This window comes from Protopterus annectens, chromosome 1.part1 (genome assembly GCF_019279795.1).
Source record: "Protopterus annectens isolate FY-2018-M chromosome 1.part1, PAN1.0, whole genome shotgun sequence".
Classification (NCBI taxonomy): Eukaryota; Metazoa; Chordata; order Ceratodontiformes; family Protopteridae; genus Protopterus; species Protopterus annectens.
In genome coordinates, this window is record NC_056726.1 from 1,761,662,982 (window position 1) to 1,761,668,981 (window position 6,000).

The 6,000-nt window shown below is 40.6% G+C and overlaps 1 protein-coding gene across 2 annotated transcripts in view; it reads right to left on the reverse strand.

Annotated features, from left to right (window-relative positions):
• Window positions 1–6,000, reverse strand: part of SYTL1 (synaptotagmin like 1) — a 1,083,808-nt gene that overhangs the window by 747,965 nt on the left and 329,843 nt on the right. The gene's annotated exons all lie outside the window — the stretch shown is intronic.

The window sequence follows — 6,000 nt, forward strand, 5'->3', positions numbered from 1 at the left end:
AATGCCCGGATCAACTTATATACAACTCCACCAGGGGCAACATTATCCTAGACCTAGTCATTACCAACATGAGTAACCGGTGTTCCACACCTGAAGTCAACTCCTTGTTGGTCAGATCCGACCATAAGCTAATCACCCTAGATATCCACATCCTGCCCCCACCCACCATTAAGGAAACCATGGTAAAAAAATTCTCCAACGCCAACTTCATGCTTCTTAAGACAGAAGTGGTGAACTGCATGATACCCATGCAGATGGACAATACAGTTACGACTACTGAATCCTACATAAATGCACTCTATAAGCACTTATACAAGTGCATGGATCGTGCTATCCCAAACAGAACCAAGACGCTATCCTCCAAAAAAAGGAAAACAATCTGGTGGTCCCCTGCTATAAACAAACTCTACAACAGAAGGAAGAAACTGTTGCAAAAGAGAGTAAAATCCCATGAGTGGAGGAGCTCCCTGGTCAGCCTCAGTAAGAAGTTGAGATCCCTTATAAGATTCTCCAAAGCTAGCTAAGAAAAAAAATTGCCTCTGATTCTAAGGGCAACCACAAAGCATTCTATAGCTTTGTCAAGAATCTCAGCACAACAGCACAAAAATTACAGAACCAACTGATATTGCCAACATCCTGGCAGATAAGTTCAGTGCTAACTTTATCCCACTCTCACCCACTAAAGGGCCCATATCTATACAGGAACAATGCAGAGTCCCTGTAATCACATCTATTCTGGTAAAAGCTACACTCTCTAAAACCAAAAACACAGCATCCATGGGACTGGACAACATCCCAGGCTGTGTTTTACACGAACTTTAGAATGAACTGGCTCCCCACCTAAGCACCATGTTCAATCATAGTCTCATGTCAGGCTTTGTGCCCACTGAATGGTGCACAGCAACAGTTACCCCACTCCACAAAGGGGGAGCCACCACTGATCCTGGGAACTATCGCCTTATTAACCTGATGAGCCTGGTCTGCAAGGCCATGGAACTCATCATCATGGAACTCATAAACAAAGACCTCCAAACTCTGGACCCCACCCAGTTCGAGTTTGTGAAAAGCAGATCATGCCTTCTGAACCTGATCGACTTCTTTGAGGCAGTCACCAAAGCCGTAGACGAGGGTAAGGTGGTTCACACAGCCTATCTTGACCTCGTCAAGGCTTTCAACACCATCCCCCATTCTGGAATTATAGCTAAACTCACTAAACTAGCTATAAATCCTTATGTCACAAGATGGGTTGCCAACTGGCTCACTGACAAAACCCACACTGTAAAAGTTGCAGACTCCAAATCTGACTTCAAACCAGTGACAAGTGGAGTACCACAGGGTTCAGTCCTGGGACCTCTCCTGTTTGGTATCTACTTATCTGAAGTACAGGCTAACACACAGAAAGCTTCTGGCTAATGAACTTTGCAGAGGACTGTATACTAGGAGCCATAGTCGAGTCCCCAAATGATGTGGACATCCTACAGAAGGGCCTCACTGAGACAGATGCCTGTTGTCAGAGGCATAGCCTCAATCTCAATGCCAAAAAGTGCATTGCCATCCCCTTTGGTAAAAACTCCAAATAAACGGCAGTCTACTTAACGCCAAAAGTGTGATAAGAGACCTTGGGACCCAAGTGGACAGTAGTCTCTCTTTTGATAAAAACATCGCCACATTAGTCAGGAAATCCTTCTATGTGGCACACCTGATCACAAAAGGGTTCTCATCCAGGAAAAAAGAGGTCATTGTTCCCATCTACTCGGCACTCATTAGACCCATTATAGAGTACAACACCCCTTTTGGAATGTACCTCACAAGACATCTGCAGAAGCTGGAAAGGCCACAGAAGTACCTCAAAAAAGAGGATTACTGGCCTCAAACATATGCCCTACACTGACCATCTCAAAAAACTCCAGCTTTACTCTGTAGCATATCGCCTACTCCGAGGAGATCTCTGCCTAACATATAAAGCTATGTTAAACCCAGAGCTGTTGAACATGCTACACCTAAAGAAATCCCAATCCCTACGAGTTACACACTCTAGGGACCTAAACCTTGTTACCACAATAAACAGGACATGCTGGAGGGATAGATTCCTGTCCCAGAGACTTCCTATACTCTAGAACAAACTTCCATCAACCCATTTATGTCCAGCAAAGTTCCTCATTAACACTCTTCAAGAAAAATCTTGATGAGTGGATGGGAAATAGGAAATACACCCTGGGGATCACTTCTGTGGCTCTGTTCAACAGGGGCACAGGAAATTAACTTTCTTGGGTGGTGTAAGCCAGGGAACCTTGTTGGCTAGGCTTACTTAGGCTCTTGGGCTGATAGCCTAGTACCTACCTATGAACCTATAAAAGTGTGAGTATTCAATTAAAGTACTTTGCTTTGTACAAATGAACCAAGAGCCACTCAATTGTGCAGAATTTATAAATGAACTAAAAATAAGATTAGCTGCATGCAGAAATCTCAAGTGTTTCCTCATCCTACACAGACCAGGCTACCAACCAATGCCACTAGATGGAAAATCCACTGTACTCTTGATTTAAAAACACAGAAAAGTGCTTGCTAGAGTGTAACAATACACTACTTTTTCCAACATCTAGCTAGATAACAAATTTAGAGCTTACCTCTCAACTGTCGAGATTTTCACAGAATGTCCAGATTTTTGCCTCATATTTTTGGTCTGTTCCTAATAAAATCAGTAATTTTCTGGCAAATCACTAGGACGATCTGAGGATGGAAGTCACTAAATAATGACATACATTTGAGTTTCAGACTTCATATCCTTTAGAAAATGCATGTTAACACAAACATTGTTATTCTAGCAAGTTTATAAGTTTGTAAGAGTAATCTTTAAAATCTGTTCCTATTTTTGGACCTTTGTCCCCCTATTTTGACAGACTTTTTCCAGATTTATAGCTCTAAGAAGTTAAGAGGTATGATTCAGAGGAAGTAAATCAGTAGGACAGACAACGAGAAGCAGAAGGCACTTTTTTGAAAATAAGCACAAGAAAAGACAAATAAATAACTGAAGATGTCAACAATAGTGTAGAAAGAGAGGAGCTTATAAAGCTCAATCTACAGTAAGGGTGGGCAGCTTAAAAAGCACATCCAGGAATGGGAGGGAATCACCAGCAGGACTTATAGTTTATGCAGGCTTGGAGACTTGTCAGAAAAGAGGACGACTCAGAAATTCACTGTGTATTTGAGTATCACTCAAGGAAAAATTTAACCAATGAATACAATGTGAAATGTGCAGCCTAGATCATAGCTCTCAACCTTCCATCTCCGAAATGTGGAACACTACCTTTCATGATGTAGATCAAATGGGCAAAATGTGGAACACTCACTAACAGCTTAGTAACAACTTCATCTAGGAAGTTCATAGGATGGTTGAAATGTGATATTTTTAAGTATATAATAATTCTTTTAATGAATTAGTATGATTCTGTTTTATTTACCATGGATATCAGTTAAGAAATTGCTAACACTGAATGTGTGAACAAACCTTTCAGTGTAGAAGTTCCAGGAACATGAATGTTTTAAGATCCCAAATGAGGAACGCTCCTCATAATGAGGTACACTTGAGAGGTATGGCCTAGACAGTCACAACTGGCATGACTTCCTCCCACATGAAACTCCAGTTCTGCTGTTCAGTAACAAAAAATTCATGCATTGTAACAACCATCTCATTAACTCCAATACATATATGTACAGATTATTTTGTTTGTACTGCTCATCATCTGTATGGCAGGGACTAATAAAATGAATGGTTTCTTGAAAGCAAGACAATTTTGTCTGGATGAAAAAGCCTGAATCTGCTGTCTGGCTAGTCAATGATGCAGTCTAGCTTAGGCATACTGATGGCACATTGAGGGCACCCGACCCTGCATGTCTATCATGCTACTGCCATGGTTGGCCACGCACCTACTAGAGACAGAGTGTGAAGGTGAGACAGTAGTGATGGTTTGGCTTGCTGCCAACATCACTGCCCCTCTACCTGACCCCATGTAGCACCAGTGTACATTGTAGGACTATTATTATGTACATCAGTTACACCACTTATTAGCCCTGTACAGCCACTGACAGATTCCATTCAGCTGCATAAGCTGTACTTTTCATGAACTAGTCTGAATATGAAATTAATCTAACCCTGATCCTCTCACTTGCAGTCCTTTGGAATCCCAAATTTAATGAAAATGTCTGTCTCTGGGAAATCAGCCTGTAGAACTTCAACTCTCAAGAATGTGGGTGTCAGGCCCTTTCTAAATTTGGCTGCTAAGGAAATGAAAGTGTTCCATAATTCAGAGACGGGTTGTTGTCCGAATATGACATGAGTTTATATTTCAACTACTTTGCTTCCTTCTGGTAACAGGTATATGTGGTGTGTTTTTCTTTTTCATTAAAAGAAACTCAGTGTTATGGATAGATCACTTTCTTTTTTACAAAGAGATGTGCAGGTAGCATAGACAGACAAATCAATGACTATGTCTCAGCAACCCAAGTTCAAATAGTGGGATGGGTGCCTAACTGTGCAGGCAGGGAGGGTGAGCATTTCCATCCTTAGGGGTGCATACTCAGGGGCGTACATGTGTGAGTTGATTTCCTTGGTGGAGACCAGGGAAATAACTGTGCATTGTCTTCTGACTGGGTGGGAAGGGCTTGACATCAACTCCAAGTGGAAGTGAGTAGCAGCACAGTGCAGATGCTTTTTGCATGCCCCACCCATGGTCTTTTGCTGGGCAGGTTAGAGTAATAAATCTTGAACTACATCTGAAGGCTGATTATATGAATGCCACTCTCAGATGACCCTCACCTCCAGTGATGATGAAACATATGTGCTAGTTGGCTGAGAGAAGGCTGATGATCATCGAACCTCAGGGGCAAAGAGAAGCATGAAAAAGGATACATCCTGGTCTTCATTTGCATTCTAGGTCACAAGGGCAACACAAAATGAAAAATACATGGACAAATCAGAATAGCCGGTGAACCGGCTTTAATGCAAGCTGGGGACACAACTGCCAAATATGTATACTTCTCATAACTATTGAAATATTTCACTACAGCTACCAATAGCATTTCTATAATTTTAAATGTTTATATAATGCATTACTCATCTTTGATTGTAATCATTACATTTTAAGTATACTAGCATTTATGGCTGTCATTTATCATGTTTAGTTTTTATTATACTATGACTTTTAAGGCTCTTGTATAAGCATGTTTTTGTGCATAGTCAGACTACCTACTTACTTTACAAATTTACGAAAAAAAAGAAGTAACACTTCAGTGTGCAAAGCATTTTTCTGCCATGTAGGACCATACCTTTTTGTTCCAAAGAGTCACAGCTTCATCGTAAACAAATATCTGAAACATAGAGCAGTGAACACATGCAAATGAAGGTAGGCTAAAACAAAACAGAAGAGACATTCATGTCTTTGCAGCAATTACAACAGATGCATAAACCCGCCCTACTGCCAGCATACAGTAAGGATACGCAAGGAAGAAACTGGCTCCTGTCTAATACTTGGGTGTATGAAAAACTGCTGCAGGGTCTTTTTGTTCCTGTGATGGCACTCCCTAAAACACTTATTGTAAATGCAGCATTATTATGGCTGAAGTTGAAAGAGAGACAGAAAATCAGTGCTGTTAAGACTTAATATTTATTTATTGTCTTACTTTACATTTTTAGTTAATGGAATGAGTCTGGAATTACGTGTCAGCTTGCTTGCATGCTGGACCATCCTGCATCTTAACATGTTAAGATAACCCAGGATCCTATGCTTATGGCAAACTCAAATGAAGTGTTAGGCTGTATTACAAATAACAGAAAAGCAGAAACTTTAAGATTAATGTGGGACAGCCGCATTTTTTGGAAGATACTGGAAAATAAGTAGTTATCATGAAGTATTTGTCAATTTCATAAAGCAAAAGAAGTTTTATGATCAAGCATACAATACTGAACTGCATGCAATTAATAAAAAATATGCAAACAGATGA